This window comes from Cupressus sempervirens, chromosome 11 (assembly GCF_028749045.1).
Source record: "Cupressus sempervirens isolate cs-2001-9-10 chromosome 11, ASM2874904v1, whole genome shotgun sequence".
In the NCBI taxonomy this organism is placed as follows: domain Eukaryota; kingdom Viridiplantae; phylum Streptophyta; class Pinopsida; order Cupressales; family Cupressaceae; genus Cupressus; species Cupressus sempervirens.
In genome coordinates, this window is record NC_143128.1 from 176,602,674 (window position 1) to 176,621,666 (window position 18,993).

An 18,993-nucleotide genomic window follows, 5' to 3' on the forward strand; every position below is an offset into this window, starting at 1 on the left:
GTTTTTCTTAAAAAACATGCCCTAGGATTGATCTTCAAAAACAAATTTTCAGCATGTTAAATCCACTCTTGATGCAAAGAAATTCATTGCCAAGGAAAAGCATCTTGAATGGAGAAGATTCCATCCAATTCCACTAAGAAAATCTCAACTTATGGAAAAAGTTGGGTTCTTGGAGGCCAAATGCATGCTTTCCTTTGAAAATCGGACTTTTGGGGATGCATAGCATATTTTAAAATGTGTTTTCCTTCCAAATTGGACCTTTTTAGGTGCAATGCATGTTTTAAAATATGCATCAAGTTAAAATAGGACCTTTTTGGGTGCAATGCATATTTTAAAATTTGCTTCTAAGTGAAAATCAGACCTATTGGAGGGGAATGCATATTTTAAAATGCATTTCACTTTTTAGATGCATAAGCATAAAAACTCCACTTTTCATGTCATGGCATAAAAAAGGTTCACTTATGGTGAACTTTTGATGTAATGACATAAAAAATGTCCACCAAAGTAAACTTTATATGCAATAGCATGTAAAAGGTCCACTTTTGATAGCTTTTACATATAATTGCATATAAAATGTCCACTTATGAAAGCCTTTAAGTCATTTAATTCACTTAAAATTATAAAAATGTTACAAAATAGGTCAAAAACAATATTTATTTATCATATAATGAAATATAATACATAAACATCATTTAAAAGTAACATTTAAATAAGTATTTGATTTTTAAAACCAAAAATTAAAATGAAACTATTTAGTTATATAGTTACTTTAAGTGAAAAATTAAAAATTAATTCAACTTAAAATTATAACATAAAGTGCACTATAGTCACTTTAAGTTATAAATTTAAAGTAAAAGTAACTTAAAAACATAACAAAAAGTGAGTATAATGTTATATTTTTCAAAAAGTGAATGTCAAATTGAAAATATAACATCATATTTTTAATTTGTGTTGTTGCACCTAAAATGTTCGCTTTTGAGGCACTAAAACGGGCGTAACCCTTGACTGACAACTTCGATTAATCTTTAAGTTAGATCGAATCAAAGGGGAAATCGAAAGGCGTGACATGAGCAAAACCAAAACACTAAAAACAAGCAAACACAAACTTAAAAGCAAAGAACAGATTGGAAAGGCTTCAAAAATCAAGCAAAGACTTGACAGAAAGCAAAACGAAAAAGACTTGATGAATGCCTTCAGTAAAAGGATTCATTATATCAATTAGAACTAATTGGTTGATCAATACTAACCAATTAAATAATGAACTAAATTCATAGAAATGCAAAACTAAGCTTGAAAAAGTTTCGTACCGTTACCAACATTTTGTGGTGACAAAATGCAAGACAACAATATGAAAATCCATTTGTTACAATATATATCAGTGTGTAAATCATATTGGTACACACACACACACACACACACACACATATGTATATAGTCTTTGATCACAGTCAATGTCTAACCGAAGCTACATGCTTTAACACTTAATAATGTATTAATTTAAAGTAAAGATACACAAAGAAAATTGTAAGAGATCAAGAGACAACAACCTTACTCATAAGAATAGATCAAAAAAGCATGGGAAAAATACCAGCTCCAAATGATTATATGTAGAGGAGCCCAAAAATAGGGGAAACTAAAATGAGAAAGCTTCACCAAGACATAACCTAGAATAGGTCAAAATGAAAAAGCGACTACTACATAATTTGAAACAACATATTGGGCTAGCTTAAAAAAGTAAGACTAAGTGACGCAGGGAGGGACGAAATAACCAGGGCCAAGGGCACACCTAGCTATCCAAGCCACCTACAAGAGTAAACACAATAGAAACCGAACAGAAACAACAACAAACACGGGAGATAGAGGAACAAATGCTTTCAAAGATTCATCAAATCATCAAATACATGCCCAGTTGTAAGGCCTTCTGAGTTACGACCAACATTACAATTCAGATTCAACCCACAATGATAATTTTTGCATTTTTTAGCTTTCCTTCTTACTCCTAACTTTGATACCCTAAGACTCTACCCATCACTTTATTAAATACATGCACAACCACAAGTCGTCTTGTTGCAAATACAACTAAATAAACTATTATATTAAATGCTAGAACAAGCCAAAAGTCGGTTCTAAGCAAATAGCTATCACAAAATTAAATTCAAAAGGTTGGCTCTAACAAGAAACCACACACAAACAACTCGACAAACGAAGGATGAAAGAAAATGCTACAACTTTGTGAACTCGGCAGCCAAAGGAACTTGGCAACCAAGGGAACTCGACACTCAAAGGAACTCGACAACCAAAGAGAACTCAACAACCACTTTGACTTAGCAACCAAGGATAACTCGACGGGAACTGCGAACTCGACAAACATAGAGAACTCGGCAATGCAAGACATTGCAACTTGGTAGCAACTAAGAACTTGGTAAATATGCAGGATAGCAATGTAACCCAAGATACTCTTGTGTCAGACAAACGGGGTTGAAAGAAATTATTCTCTTGAATCATTGAGATATCACAACTTGAGCTTAATTCAACTTAGATTGAGAAATAAATGTTGCATCTTCAACTGGTCTATTTTTCCACTTTACCAAATACTCATAGTAATCTTTTCCTCTTGTGCTCTTACCAACCTGCTGATCTAGTATCTGTTCAACCTCTTCAATCTGCTTTTTAGGATATGAAACTTATACATATCAGCAACATTGAATAAAAGAGATATGTCCATGTCATCAAGTAACTCAACTTCATAAGCATTTCCACTATCAAACTTCTTCAAGATCTTACAAGGTCCAAACTTCTTCATCTTCAGCTTACTATATGTTCCAATAAGAAATTTTCCTTTCTTCAAATGAACCATCTCCTCATCACCAACTTCAAAAACATGATTTTTTTAGACTTATCAACATTCTCCTTATACTTCAGATTACTTTGTTCTAATCTCAATTTTACTTACTCATGCAAAAGCTTCATAAAATCAGCAAACTCTTCTCTTGCAACACTTCTCTTCACCAACAATATCTCTTAAATATGATATCCCTTTAGGCTGTATTCCAGTGACAATTTCAAATGGTTTTTTTCCTGTACTCCTATTCACAAAACTATTATATGCAAACTCAACTTGTGCCAATACCATCTCCCAATTATGTGGTTTGTCTCCAACTAAACATCTGAGAAAATTACCCAAGCTTCTATTCACAACCTATGTCTATCCATTTTTCTGTGGATGGAAAGTAGAACTAAACTTCAACTCAGTACCCATCTTTTGCCACAAAGTCTTCCAAAAGTAACCAACAAACTTACTAGCTCTATCAAAAATAATATTTTTTGGTAATCCATGCAATCTAACAATCTTTTTGAAGAAAATCTCAACAACAAGCTTGGCATCTGATGTCTTCTTACAAGGTATGAAATGAGCCATCTTAGAAAATCTATCCACAACAACAAATATAGAATCATACCCTTTCATTGTCTTAGGAAATCCAAGAACAAAATCCATACTGATGTCACTGCAAGGTTTCTCAGGAACAGAAATAGGTGTATAGAAACTAGTATTCTGACATACTCCTTTTGCAACTTGAAAAACTCGACAACTCTTTACAAACTTCTGAACATTCTTATACATCAGAGGCCAATAATGCTTATCCTTCAACAAACTCAATATCTTTTCAATTCCAAAATGTCCAGCAAATCCACTACTATGCTTTTCCTTCATCAAATTCAACCTCATAGAACTCTTAGGAATACACAATTGAATACCCTTAAACAACATACCTTCTTGAGTAAAATACTCATCAAAATTTCTTGGTTGTTCTGTCAAACTAGGTGCTCTGCACTCTCTCCACATCTTAGAAAAATCAAGATCAGTATCATACAACTCCTTTATCTCATCAAAACAAAGAACTTCTACCTTCATCTCAGTCAGCAAAGAACCTTTTCTACTCAATGCATCAACCACTCGATTAGTGACTCCACTCTTATGTTTAATCACAAATGTGAAACTCTGCAAATACTCAACCCACTTCATATGTCTTTGATTCAACCTATGTTGACTTCTCAAGTACTATAAGGCTTTATGATCAGTATGCAACACAAACTCTTTAGGAATCAAATAATATATCCACTTCTTCAAGGCTTCAACAATAGCATAAAACTCTTGATCATACACAGAATACTTCCTTTTAGCATCATTCAACTTTTCACTAAAGAAAGCAACATGTTTACCTTCTTGACTTAATATAGCTCCTATTGCACTAACACTTGCATCACATTCAACTTAAAATACCTTATTGAAATTAGGCAGAGCTAATATAGGTAACTTAAAAACCTTTTGTTTCAAAGTCTCAAAACTATTATCAGCTCCATGTGTCCACTTGAATTCCTTTTTATCTCCTCTCGTTGTCTCAGTCATACCATTACAGACAAAACTAAAACTCTTTATAAACCTCCTATAAAAACTAGCCAAACCATGAAATGATTTTACATCACCCACATTCTCAGGTGTAGGCTATTCCAAAATTTCTCTAACCTTCTCAGGATCCATTTTCAAACCATTAGCTGAAATAAAAAATCCCAAATACACAATCTCCTCTTGTATAAAAGAACAATTCTTCAGATTATGCATCAACTTCTCCTCTTTCAATGTCTGCAATACTTGTCTAACATGTTCAAGATGTTCTTCCTTAGTCTTATTGAATATTAGAATATCATCCAAATAAAGAATCCCAAACTTACCCAAGAATCTTTTGAGAACTTCATTCATCAACCTCATGAAAGTACTAGGTGCATTAGAAAAACCAAAAAGAATTACAAACCATTCTTACAAACCATCTTTTGTTTTGAAAGTAGTCTTTCATTCATTACCTTCTCTGATTTCGATCTGATGATAGCCACTCTTCAAATCAATCCTGATAAAATATTGTGTTCCACTCAAAAAATACAGTATGTCATCCATCCTCGGCATAGGAAACCTACATTTCACTGTGATCTTGTTAATAGCTCTAGAATCAGTACACGTTCTCCATTCTCCATTCTTCTTAGGTGCTAATACAATAGGTACATCACATGGACTCAAACTATCTCCGATCAAACCTTTCTGCAACAACTCATGCACTTATCTGTTAAGTTTTTTATTTTTAGTAGATGTCAATCTATATGGTGCTTTATTCGTCAAACTAGCTCCAAGAATTAGATCCATGCAATGACTTATACTTTTCATTGGAGGTAAACGATCAGTTATGTCTTCTGCACCAATATCTTTGTACTCATTCAACAATTCTATAATTTCCACTGGCTCAATACTACTAGTTTCTGCTGTCACTCGGTTACCACTACCTCCTGTCACTCGATTGTTACTGATTGGCACTTAGTTAGCACTAGTTTCTGACGCTCGACTGCTACTGGCACAACTCGGTCTCCTAGGAATTATGGCAAAAGAAATTTGGTTTTTCATTTCCTTTTCAAATTGCTTTCCATTAACCATGCAAATTTTCACAGTAGTACAATTAATCTCACCTAGACTTTCAATCAAAGGAAGCAATATTTTCTTTTTCCCATTCACCCAAAGAGGACATTGATTCAATCTTCCATCATGTATAGCATATCTATCATATTGCCAAGGTTTGCCCAACAGAATATGACAACAATCCATAGGCATAATATCACACTGAACTTCATCAAAATAATGTCCAATCTTGAACTTCACAATACATTGTTCACTTACCAATACCTTATGCTCATTCTTGATCCATGAAACATGATAAGGTTTAGGATGCTCCAACCCCTGTAACTACAACTTTCTAACCAATTCTTCTGATGCCAAATTGGTAGAACTTCCACTATCAATGATCACCTTGCAACATTTTCCAACCATCTTACATTTGGTCTTGAAAAGAGTTCTCTTTATGAAAAGTTCCTCATCACTAACCTTATTAAATCAGATTCTTCTCATCATCAGATTTTCTCCAGCCTCAGGTCCACTTGGTGAACCCTCAGTGTCTCCTTAAACCACAACATTTCTGTTACCTTGCCCACTTTTAGAGGATCTACACTCAAAAGATCTATGCCCTTCTTTACCACATCTGAAATAATTTCTACAAAAACCACCTCTAGAATAAGAATTACCTCTTCCTCGGTAAGAACCAGTATCTCCTCGATAGGAATCACCACCTTTCCATTCGGTCTTCCCTTTATCATCATTCTTCCATTCTGATTTGCCCTTATCTTGCACAAAATTCTTAGATTTGCCACCTTCTCCATAAGATCTACCTTTGCCTCTCTGGAATCTACCACCTCTACCTCTTTGTCTTTGTTCATGTTTTTTTGTCAAGATCTCCTCAACTTTCAAGGCATATTGATATGCTTCCTCCACACTTTCCAATTTCACAAAACTTACCTCATATTGAATTCTAGATCTCAATCCATTTAGATACCTAGCAATTTTCTCAACATCATCATCCACATGTCCAGATCTGATAACCAATCTATAGAATTCCTCAGTATACTCCTTCATAGTCATGTCTGTTTGTCTCAAATTTTGCATCTTTCTCAACAAGCTAACTTGGCAATCAGCAAGAAGGAACTTGTTCTTTACCTTGTTCACCATCTTCAACCAAGGTCTGATCTTCTCCTTTCCTCTGCTTCGTCTATTAGTCTGCAAATTCTCCCACCATAGTGAGACATGTCCTTTCAATCTTGTAACTGCAATTTTCACCTTCCTATTATCAGGAGTGTTTTCATAGTCAAAGAACTTCTCCATTTCAGAGATCCAATCCAACACAACATTGTTATCCAATTTTCCATTATAAGGAACAACTTCTACTGCATGCTTTGAATTTTCCCTAGACAATACTCTTAACAACCTCAACTAATCTTGATCTTCTTCAGGTTCTGGATTAAGGATTGGTGGTGTTGCATCATGATCACTTACATCATCAAGATGTGCTCCCCTTCTCTGGGTTGTCTCTACAACATCTAATTTGACTGCAATTTGTCTCAATATATCCAATACGACATTGTCAACATTTCCTCTATTGCAAACCATCTTTACAATTAGGTTCTTGCAAGATTGTTACCATGAGCAAGTTATAGGTCAAATCTGCAGATTTGCAACCCCACAACCAAATTCACTTAGCGTTCTACATGATCCAATCTCCACAAGGACAAACTTCAACCACTGATACCACCTGATGCAGGGAGGGCCGAAATAACTAGGGCCAAGGGCACACCCAACTATCCAAGCCACGTGCGAGAGTAAACACAGCGAAAACTGAACACAAACAACAACAAACATGGGAGATAGAGGAACAAATGCTTTCAAAGATTCATCAAATCATCAAATACATGCCCAACTGTAAGGCCTTTTGGGTTATGGCCAACATTACAAATTCAGATTCAATCTACAATGATAATCTTCGCATTTTTCAGGTTTCCTTCTTACTCCTAACTTCGATACCCCAAGACTCTACCAAAACCTTATTAAATACATGCTCGGCCACAAGTTGACCTATTGCAAATGCAAAAAAAAAAAACTCTTATATTAAATGCTAGAACAAGCCACAAGTTGGCTCTCAACAAATACCTACCACAAAATTAAATGCAAAAGGTCAGCTCCAACAAGAAACTGCACATAGTACAACCCGACAAATGAAAGAACAAACAAAACGCTGCAACTCGATGAACTCGACAACCAAAGGAACTCGGCAACCAAAAAGAACTTGACATTCAAAGGAAGTTGGCAACCAAAGAGAACTCGACAACCACTCTGACTCGGCAACCAAAGGATAACTTGGCTGCAACTGCGAACTCGGCAAACATAGAGAACTCAACAAATTTAGAGAACTCGACAATTCAAGACATTGCAACTCAGCAACAACTAAGAACTCGGTAAATATGCAGGATAGAAATGCAACCCAGGATGCTCCTGGATCACTAAGGGTCTGCCTAATCCAAATCTAGAGGAAGAAATGTCAAATCCCAACTAGATAGCAACTCAACTTGGGAGTTCAATTTACATATATATCGTGTAGGCAAATATGTCCAAGTCATTACATAATACCATTATTCAAGTTGAACAACTAGGAACAAAACGTGTTGTAAATATGCCATAAAGCAAGGCCTAGAATATAATGAAATTTATCATACCCTTGGATATATGAGAGAAATAGAAAATATTGTCATTGGTAAAAGAGGTCACATCAAGTATTTGAAGACCTTTTTCTTTAATATCTAATAGGAACCCGAACAAAGTTATCTATTCTTAAATGGTATTTTTTGTGACTGCCAATTTTCAACGCAAATGAATTATATTCACTAGGGGAAATACTTTCACCTCAGAGAAGGATACCTCATTCTCCATGCCCTTCTCTCTACATACACTCAAGCAATGATCCCCACACATGGTGAACAACATTCCTTTGTTCTTTGATGGATGTTTGAATTTTGTTTCAGAATCTTCATATTGGTGCCCAAATTGAACCTTCGTTGATTGTATTTACAACATAGTCTCTTCATTTGCAATCCTCTATTTTGATAATGAAGTCATGAATCTATTATTTCATTTTTCCCAAAATTTGCAGGCGCATCTACAAGAAATGGACCATTTTGCACTTTAGAAAAGTTCAAATCCGAAGTTCAGTTAAGATTTTTGAAACCCTTAACTTTCTAACTTCTCAAAAGTTAGGATTTTAGAGAAAGAACTGTATTTCTGAATTTCTCAACCTTGTTTAGTTAGAGCCTTAACTTTTTAGTTAAGATCTATTGTTAGGAAAAAGCTTCTCCCCGAACCATGAACTCTAAAAACTGAAGATTCTAATTCTTCACCTTATTTTAAAAGTTACGGTTTTGATTTTTAAATTTTAAATTATTTGAAGTTAGTACTCTAACTTTGAAATGACATAACTTTTGACTCATAGTTCCATTTTTTGAAATTTGAAATGCAAGATGGAGCTAGTGAATGGATGGAGGTTGTGGGAACATTAGATCACCAAAATATCAAGAAATAATGGACCATTTTACGTTGAAAACTTTAATGTTCCTTTGTCCTTTTTGACTTTAAAAAATGATAAAATTTTGAAATTTTGACTAGTTTAATTATCAAGGCAACAAGTTTCAACTGATAAAGCTCCAAGTTCACGAACTACTCTACTTGTAGGAGCAACATTACATTGTTCCCATTTTGTATGATTGTCCTCAATATAACTTGATTAGCGGAATCATACAGATGACTAGAAGCCTTTGAAACCTCAGAAGCTTGGCTGACCACTTGACCGTCATTGCAAGAATCACTTTGGTGTCGGTTGGGTGGGCAAGTAGAGTGTTAGATTATTTTGATCTTTGAAGATCATGCTTAACACTATGAATTATGTTGCACTCCTGAGCCACTATTAGGGCCCAAAGAAAAGACTTGTTGGAGGCATGCTCTCCATCCTTAGCCTAAATGCAAGCAGTTGATAGCAAGAAAAATCTCAAATGCTAAGAAATGACCCTATCAATTCTACTTTTATATCTCTACCATATTTGTTAAATTTTCAAAAAAAAATAATGATCTTATTCTTATTATACCTTTTAATCTATTCATTAAAAGTTTATAAAACCTCTAAGGAAAAGATATATTTACAGTTTTATGAATTTCACTTCATTGTTCTTAATTATTTTCCTTTTGTTACCTAAATTTCAAAGTGTTAAAATAAAACTGATATTTTTTTGAGTTATTATTTTTTTCTGAATGCATTTGTTCTATTAATTTATAGATTCATCAATATATATGTCTGCACCCAGCTTAATTACATATTATCACTATGATCTACACCTAAGTTATGTTTCTTATTTAGATTGAAATTTACAAAATGCATCTTAACATTTTTTCTCAAGTATTTAAAATTTTAGCTTTTGAAAGAGAGCATAGGAGATAATAGCAGTGGTAATATCATTGTGATGAGCACCTGATTTTTTTCCCTTCTCTAGATTTACATTCACATATTGCATCTTATAAGTTTTGCTTAATTGTTTGAAAGTTTAACTTTTGAATGGGTGCAGAGGAAAAGAACCAGCCACAGTGAGCAATTTACCAGGGCAACCCCTTGTCAATTTCACTCATTATGCATTTTACATTAAAATTACATTGCACAAGGCTCTGTTTTATTGGTTCTACAAGGCAGAAAAAAGTTGAAGAAATCACTCATCTTATGGCTCAATGGAGGTAATAGTTTAATCAATTTGTATAGTAGCCTATTAACTAGCATGCCAATTTGCATAGTATAAGTCTGACAACATATAAAAGATTTTATCAGTAGGGCATTACTTGTTATTTAGTTTGGCTGGATGACAAGAGAAACCAATTGCTTGTTATGATTTTCCATGTATTGATGATCAAATTCATCCAAAAGGGGTACCTAATTTTATTGATGTGTTGGCTTTAGCTTATTAGCTACTCCTTTTTGTGTGGCTTTATTCCAATAATGTAAAATGACATTGCTACAACAGGTCTAGGGTACTCATCTGTGGGTTATGGAGCAACACAAGAGATTGGGCCTTTCCTTTTTAATGATAATGGCACAAGACTTTCCTTCAATGAATATTCATGGAACAAAGGTATTTTTTAAGGTTGATTTTCTTATGTTCTTGCAGTAAATATTTTCAGGTCTAATGCATCTGAAACATTGCTCACAATTCTATTGTTTGATGAACAAACACAAACTTATTATTTTTGGAGTCTCTAGGGGGAGTTGGTTTTTCCTATTCTAGTAAATCATCATATTATAAGAGATTACAAGATAATATTACTGGCGAGAATATTAGGTTTTTGATATACTTCCTTAAATATTACATAGTATTTATTTTGATATTAATTTGAAAATTGGATAGTACAACTGAGGATTCATATAGGTTCCTCCATGAATGGCTTGAATTTTCTTTGAATATAGAACGCACAACTTCTATATTATATGGGAAGGCTATGTAGGTGGGGGGTCTGATTTGTTTTTCTATGTATAATCTTAAATTAACCCATTTCTTCTACAAACCTACATATTCAATTATCCTTATTTAGTTAGGGAAATATGTTCCACAACTTACAGAGCTCATACTAGATAGAAATAAAATCTCCTCCAAGAGGAGTTATATAAATTCTAAAGGTTTCATGGCAAGTATGGCCATCACGTGTATTGTTCAAATTTTTATTTATTTTTAAAATTTCTCATGGGGTTATCATATAGTGTATACTATTCAATTGAGGTGGGCAACCCATTAACTGGTAAAGCAAATGACTGGCGAGGTTTCATGGACTATGCATGGAGCCATGCAACTGTATCCAATGAAACTCACTAACTCATTCTCCAAAATTATGATTTTGAATTAAAGGATCTATTTAAAAACAAAAAGATGTAGGGATGCATTGTCTAAAATGTATGGTCAATACAACCATATAGACATTTCTAGTTTCTATACTCTTACATGCTTTTCCAAAAACAACATAGATGCAGGTAAGAAGGTAAAGCCAAGTAAAGTTACAAAAGTTTGTAATGTTTAATCTCTCTTTTTAAATTTATTAACTGTAGTGTAATTTTTTTATGATACAATTATTCTCATAGTCAAAGATAATCAGATTTTTGAGAAGTTTAGAGTTTTGAAATCTGCAGTGTCATTTTTCAGTTCTCTATGCAAATGATGAGGATGATGGTTATTGCTTATCTACATAATGTTCAGAAAGCTCTTCAAGTTATCAGAGCCTCAAAACTCCAAAAATGGAGAGTGCTCAAGGAAGATTATCTTTTGATAGTGACACCCAATTATGTACCATAAAACATCAATAAATATTGTCATTATTTTTTAAGTTTTGTCTCATTTAAGATTTACACTAATAGATAATTTTTTTTGAAAAAGGTCTAACACAGTTTCAAAAAAATTATTTAGAATCTATTAGATTCTTTTTAAAAAGGATAAGGTGATTTCAAATGTTCTTTTAGAAATGAAATAGTTATCCAACAATCTATAATTAAAGTGAATAGAGTTTCCCAAAATGCAGCCATGACATTCTCAATGTGTGGATAAATTATTAAGACACTGTATTGTTGTGTTGTATTAAGCTTTTAGTGGTAGTTCACCGTATATGGGTTTATGTGTATCTGCATCGATATAATATATTTATACAAAGTGATACAATGATGTACACTTAATTTTTTAAGAATCTCAACGATTTCTAATTTATGAGTGCAATTTTATGACATTAATGAAAAGAACAACCATCAATTCTAAGCACATATAGTGTTTTTCTTTATTGATGATAAAAGTTTTATATTAAGAGTAATGAAATTTTCCAAAATAGTCCAAAATAATACTCAATAACCAATCGGTCATGATATCTATCCCTGCGTCCAAATGTGCCTTCTACTATTCCAAACAGTGTTTTACTCTAAATATCTATGCCCAATCTTATACATAATAGGCCAACTTACTCCATCTATGTGTGAATCATGCCTATGCCTGCAAAGACTAACTCTTTCTCTATTGTACAACTATAAGTAATAGCTCTATTGTTAAACTCTTAAATTCAATATTTGAGTAGATGGATCAAATCTATATTTACACCACTAAATGTATTTAATGGGATAAATAAACTAGACAACTTGAAAAGAAAAACACATGCATGCACGGTATATGCCAAAAGCACTTATGTGCATGCACATGTTTTTTTTTTTCTAGTTTTCTAGATGCTTTATTCCATTAAATAAATCTAGTGGTGTAAATCTAGATTTTATTTATTTACCTATATATTGGCTTTAAGAGGTTAACAATAGAACTATTACTTGTAGTTGTACAATAGGGTGACAGTTAGTCTTTGCACTTTTTGTATAGGCATGGGCATGATTCACACATAGTTGGAGTAAGTTGACCCATTTTGTATAGGATTGGGCATGAATATTTAGAGAACAATTGTTCGAGTAGCAGAAGGTAATTTTGGAGGTAGGGATAGATATCATGACAGACTGGATTACAAGTATTATTTCGAACTATTTTGTAAAACTTCTATTACTATTAATATAAAAACTTTTATCATTGATTAAAAAAACAAGACATTGTATTTGTTTAGAATTGATGACTTTTCTTTTCATTAATCTCATAAATTTGCACTCGTAAAGAAGAAATCATTGAGATTGCTAAAAAAAAAATTCCTACGTCATTGTACCACTTGTATAAATTTATTATATTGATACAGATATTTGTAAACTCATAAATGGTGACTTGCCTCCAAAAGCTTAAGATAGGATGACAATACAAGGTCGCGATAATCTGTGCACCCATTGGAGGATATCATGGTTGCCTTTTGGAAAACTCTATTCATTTTAGTCAAAGATCGTTTGATTCATTTCTAAAAGAACACTTGAAATCAACTTATCATTTTTCAAAAGAATATAATAGATTCCGAGCAATTTATTTGAAATTGTATAAAAAAATTTCAATAAAATTCATCTATTAATATAAATTTTAATGAGAGATTTTAAAAAAATAATGATATTAAATTTATTGACATTTTAAGGTACATTGACATGAAGAGCTTTCTGAACATCATGTCTATTGTAATAAACTTGGGCAAAAACATTACAAGGGGTGTACACAACACCACAACAACCATCATCCTTATCATTTGCGTAGAGAACTGAAAAACGACACTGCAAATTTAAGAACTGTAAAATTTTCAAAAATCCAACTATCTTTGACTGTCAGAACAATTGTATCATAAAACTATTACACTATGGTTAATCAATTAAAAAAAGGAAAGGTCAAATGTTATAAATTTCAAAAATTTTACTTAGTCTTACCATCTTCCCTCTATCTGTATTGATCTTGAGAAAGCATGTAGGAGTATAAAGAATAGAAATGTCTATATGGTTGTATTCACCATACATGTCAGATAATGCATCCCTACATGTTTTGTTTTTAAATAGATTTTGATTCAAAATTACAATTTTGGAGAATGAGTTGGTGGGTTTCGTTGGATACAATTGCATAACTCCATACATAGTCTGTAAAACCTCACCAATCAGTTTCTTTATCAGTTAATTTGTTTCCCACCTACATTGAATATTTTATACTATATGTTAACCTAATGACAAATTAAAAGTAATAAAATTTGAGCAATACATTTGACGGCGTTACTCACCATGAAATCTTTAAAATTTATATAACTCCTCTTGGAGGACATTTTATTTTTATCTAGTATGAGCTCTACAAGTTGTGGATCAAATTTTCTTGACACAATAAGGACAATTAAATATGTTGGCTTTTAAAAGAGGTTGTTTGATTTAGGGTTGTACATAGAAAAACAAATCAAAACTGTTACTTGCATAGCCATTTGTTCAATATTCAAGAAAAATTTCAAACCACTTATGGAGGAACATGTATAAATCCTCAGTTGTACGATCCGGTTTTAAAATTAGTATTAGAAAAAAATATTAAATAATATTTAAGTATATCAAAAACTTGAGATTCTTACCAGTAATATTAGTACATCCACTACGACCTCTTCACTTCCTCCAGCATTTGTGAGGCTATCAGATCCATGAGTTGCAGTCGATTTGTTGACGAGCAAGGGTTCTAGGTGTAACTCTTCAAGATTGGCTATACAATTTTGTGTTCCTTCCTCTCCATACTCTTTAACAGAGTGGTTCACATGGGCTTTTCTGATTCTTGGCTAATGCACTGTTACTAAATTTTCACATATGTTTTATTTAGTTTGATCATCGCACCATGTTTCACTAAGGTACACATCCCTTTATCCTTTATATTCAGCTAGTACTTCCTGTAAATTATTTTCATATATATAGAAAATAAAGCTCATATATTTTTGGTATTAGACATCCACAATGATATTTACATCTCTTTATACAACTGATAAAAATGAAATAGTGTGTTGAATATGAATGTTTCTCTCACACAAGGTTGTGAGAGTAGCCTCTATCATATTAATATTTCCTATTATATACAAGTGAAAAACATAAAAGTAAAGTAAAACTTATATGGAGAGGGTCAAAGAGAACCAGTCATTTCCTATAATGACTGGTTGTGTTGTGTTGTCTTGGTTGTGTCGTTTTGTCAACTTCCTTGAGTCATGCGTAATCCAAGTACACCCATTTTGTATCCTGCATACATAGAGAAAAGAGTTAGATCCAATGGATTTAAGCAATGTGTGTACCTCACCTCATGTATATACATCCTACTCTACAGTCATGTACATTTTCATAAAAATGAAATATCAGCAAGAGGTCAGAAATTATGTGTCAAATCAGAACCGCATGAAAATAATCTGCATATTGCTAACTAGATATGAGCATGAAAGGGACATGTACCTCACATGTAACCTTTTGTTCTATAATAAAACAAAGTATTGATCCTACCATAGGTCATTATATTGACAGGGGCGGCGAGGGGGGGGGGGAATGAATTACTATACTCACTAGTTCAAACTTTTCACTCTCTATGACCCTTCACACTTATCAATAAGTTTGTGCATGCTACAACTTAGCAATTGATAACACATCATTTATCTCACGGAAACCCCTCAAGGTAAAAACCATGGTGTGTGAGTTGATCCTCACAAAGCTTGCACTCTCCTGAAGTATGCCTAGTCAAGACCATATCTCTTTTAAAAGATTACAAAGACACTGTTAGGTGCTACCTGATTAAAGGATTTTGATAAGACCTATTAAAGTCTTGTCGTGTGAGGAGCATACCAGTTAAAGGACTTCTGGACACAAGTTAACATTTTACCATTTTAAGGGATTTAGTACAAAGAACCTATTAGGGTCCACCCTCAATGGGATTTTCCATTGTAAAGCTTAGTAACAACAAGGAATGATCTAACAATGTAGCTACTACACTTAACGTGAAATAGATCCTTCCTATTTGGAACTATGCTCGGTCTTCTCTTGGCTCTGTAACTTCAGACACTGATCACTTGTGTGCTTGGCTCTCCTTGCTCTTGCACACGATTACACTTGTGATATTCGAGCTTACTAGCTTCTCCTCAACACATTAACTCTTCAGAGGTGACTTCTCTATCACTCTTCTTCATGCCTTGAGGTTACACTTAGCTCGGCTCTTTTGACCCTTTGGCTAATCACTTTCATTTCTCTTTCGACTGTCTCCTTTTATACTTACCTTCTTGCCTCACTTAGAAGCCCTAATATGTGAATTCAAAATTTGAAGTCTCACCCCTATTGCTATCTTGACTTCTCGTAGCAGAAGTGCACTGCTCTTGTTAGATGTAACATGTTCGTACAAGAATCATGGGTGTCATGTGTCCTCAATTACTTGATCTTCTTGGAATTTGCCTAACTATTCCTCGATATCGGCCCATCATCATTAAGTGCAATGATGAGTGCACTCCTACCCTTTTCATCACATGGTAGTCATGGGTATCCTATTCCATCTTTTCCTTGCCGACCTGACAAAACCATCTTTTATGCTCATTGGTAGATCTTCTTTCCTTTTTGCTTTGGCATTCTTTTGCTCACATAGACTTCACTTAGCATGCTTTATCTTAGTGCAACACCTTTGTCATCGCCTCTTCTGGGCCCACACATCTTCTCTTCTCTGATCACCCTTGTGAACTCAGTGTGCCTTGCTAATCATTGCTCCCTACTGGTCTTAGTTCCTTTGTGTGTCTTGACATCAATGATAACACCTTTGATAATTGAGTCTACTAGCTAGTCTTCAGGGTTCTAGACAGTTATGCCAACAATCTCCCCCTTTGGCATTGATGGGAACACTTAGTTTGGAACATATTGTTTTGGTGCCTTGCCTTCAATTTCATTAATTCTTTCAATATCTCCCTCTGAGATAATGCATCCACATGCTTTGTCCGTTCTTCTTGCAACTTCATTCATCTTCTTTCTTGTGTTCTTCTCAGCTTTTTTTGTTTCGTTGCCCCCCCTTTTTCTCTTTTTCTTCTACTCTTAACTTCTCCTCCTTTGACAACAATGTCAAAGGCAACCATCTTCTCTCTTCTTATTTTCTTTTGACTACTCCCCTGTGGAGTAGTCCCTTGCTCTTAGACTCTACCATTAGACTTCTCCGTGTCTTGATCATGGATTGATGCTTGCTTGTCTGGCCTTAGTTTAGGCTGGATAGGGGTAAGACCCCTAACCTTTCTCTTAGATACTTGAAGGTATCTTTTTGAAGAGGGTTTGTGAAGATAATAACTAGTTTCTCCTTGGTACATATTCTAACCTGGCCTATTTTGCTTGCACTTGTTCTCTTAGAAAGTGGTACTTTATGGAGATATGCTTTGTCTTTGAGTGCATTACCGAATTCTTGGATATGTTTATTGCACTTGTGTTATCACAGTTGATAACTACTGATTCCTCCATTTTCTCTTGAATTTGTTCAAGCATTTGTTTTATCCAAACATCATGAGTGCAATTTATTATTGTAGTAGCATATTTTACCTCAGCTATTGACTGTGATATGCAGTTCTTCTTCTTCCTATCCTATTCAATAAGTCTTCCTCCAAGAAAGAATACACACCAATTGTGCTCTTTCAGTCATCTATGTTCCTCGCCCAGTCAATTTCAATGAAGATGCTGAGCTCAAAGTTTCCCTTGCAAGGATATCGTAAGCCATATTCTTCAGAACCCTTTAGATATCTAAAGATCCTCTTCATAGCTGCCATGTCTGATTCCTTTGTGTTGGCAAAAAATTTGGCAACTATTCCAATTGCTTGTTCTATGTCCGACCTGCTATGTACAACATTTTGCAGTTTATCAATCATGGATCAGTAAAGTGTTTCATTTACTTAGGATTTGCATCCTCCTTTGAGAGTTTGTAAAAAGTCACCATTGGAGTACCCATCTATTTTGCTTCATCCATAACAAATGTCTTTAGTATTTCCTTCACATATTTTGTCTACTTTATGAGTATCCCTCCTTTCAATTGGGATACTTGAAGTCCGATGAACAACATGATTTCTTTGATCATGGACATTTTAAATTCTCTCTTCATGGCTTTGGTGAACTTAGAATTTGGCTAATCATCTCCTCCAAAGATGATATCATCAACAAAGATTTTTGCAATCAACAATCTTCCATACATCTCTTGCTTCATGTATAAATTACAATTGTCACTTCTTATAAACCCAATCATTATTAAGTATGGGTGCAGTCTCTCATACCATGCTTTGGGTGTCTGTTTCAATCCATACAAGACTTTTCTCATTCTACATACTTGGTATTTTCCTTGTTCATTCTCAACCCCCTCGAGTTACTCAATATACACTTTACCCTCCACAACTCTATTTAGAACATTAGGCTTTATGTCCATTTGAAATACTTTGAAGTTCTTATAGGCTACAAATGCTAGGAGTATTTTGACTCCTTCAAATCTGGCCACAGGTGTAAAGGTCTCTCTATAGTCTATGTCCACTTCTTGTGCATAACTTTTGTAGACAAGTCTAGCCTTGTTTCTAACTACCTCTCCATCTTCATTTATCTTGTTTTAGAAGACCTATTTTGTACCAATGACATTCTTGTCTTCTAGTTGGGCAACCAAGGTCCATGTATCATTCTTCACAATTTGGTCCATTTGCTCCATGGCCTTTTTCTATACTTCATGTTTTTGAGCTTCCATTGTTACTTTGGGCTCCATGTGTGAGAGCAGACACTATCTCCCTCTCCTTTTTCCTGGTCATCACTCTAGCATCCTTGTCTCCAATGATGTGGTCAGCTGAGTGGTGCCTCCTCACATACTTCGCTAGCACCAGTTCTTTTTCAGGTGCTTCTACTCTTAGTTCTTTTTGTTGAGCTCTTTCTGCCTGAGCCAATACGACTTCTTATACAGGTTCCTCCTCCACCGATACTCTCTCCACTATATCACTTGGTGGGATGTACTCAAATTGCTTGTAGTCTTTTGGTTCTTTCTTGCTATCTTCCTCATACCTCTGAGAATTCATCCACCTTTACATTGGCATATTCCACAATCTTGTTTGTCCAAAGGTTCAAACAC

The 18,993-nt window shown here is 34.1% G+C and overlaps 1 long non-coding RNA gene across 6 annotated transcripts in view; it reads left to right on the forward strand.

The window, feature by feature from the left end:
• Nucleotides 1-18,993, forward strand: part of LOC149528773 (uncharacterized) — a 97,377-nt gene that overhangs the window by 36,516 nt on the left and 41,868 nt on the right. For 5 of the 6 annotated variants that reach the window (XR_016358628.1, XR_016358633.1, XR_016358632.1 and 2 more), the window contains exons 4-5: nt 10,033-10,195; nt 10,480-10,587. This is a non-coding gene — a long non-coding RNA (uncharacterized LOC149528773). Of the gene's footprint in view, nt 1-8,573; nt 8,619-10,032; nt 10,196-10,479; nt 10,588-18,993 lie in introns of those variants that run through there. The other variant, XR_016358631.1, reaches the window with a different exon arrangement.